The sequence below is a fragment of the Odontomachus brunneus genome, unplaced genomic scaffold, assembly GCF_010583005.1.
Source record: "Odontomachus brunneus isolate Ranch 3 - 2012 unplaced genomic scaffold, Obru_v1 Obru_scaffold_370, whole genome shotgun sequence".
NCBI lineage: Eukaryota > Metazoa > Arthropoda > Insecta > Hymenoptera > Formicidae > Odontomachus > Odontomachus brunneus.
Window position 1 is genome coordinate 66,470 of NW_022639820.1, and position 843 is coordinate 67,312.

Here is an 843-nt window from a genome sequence, read left to right on the forward strand (position 1 = left end):
CATATCAAAATCGACCAGCACTTACTGCTAGAGCCATCTATTGACAAACAGCGGGAACTTAGTTGAGCACCTAATATATTAATAGTATAATATAATAATTATTATTTTTAGTTAGAATGTTAAATATAGTTAAAATAATAATTTAATTTTTTTTTATAAACAGTTTTTTATAAACAGACAGCGACTGCAGTCGGTCGCCGGATCGTCGCAACAAATTTTGCATAGGTCATTCCACTTCACTAATTGTTGAAGGTTATATGGAGACAAGTTATCTTCGTCTACGTGTCTCTGATGGGTGATCATGAGAATTATGGTAGAGCTTTCAATATACAGTACAATGTATGTCCTATATCCTTATAGAAATATCATACTAAGAATCATTGATAATTACTTATTTTCAGTATTAAAAATACTGGATAATAAGTAATTATCAATGATTCTTAGTATGATATTTCTATAAGGGTAAGTAAACCCCGCAAACAAGATGATGTCAAATGACGTTTTAATGACGTATTATTGACGTTAGAGACACGGGAAATGTTGCTGTAGTAAAATAATTTCAATTTTATTCTGCCAATGTACATATATCAGCATTTTATCACAATTGCAGGGATATACAGGGTATACCACAATTGGTATAACACTTGTTAAGGGTAGGAGGTGAAATTTGGAACTGAAAGTTCTCTTTCCATTTTTGGATCCGATAATTAATTAATGAGATATTAATTAATTAAGTCTGTCAATCCCTTAGCGCCCCGTGTGAGCGCTCAGGGCCGTAGGACACCGTGGACTCCTCAGGGGCCCTGCTTGTCCGTTTTTCTCCCCTTTTTTGTATCACAGAGG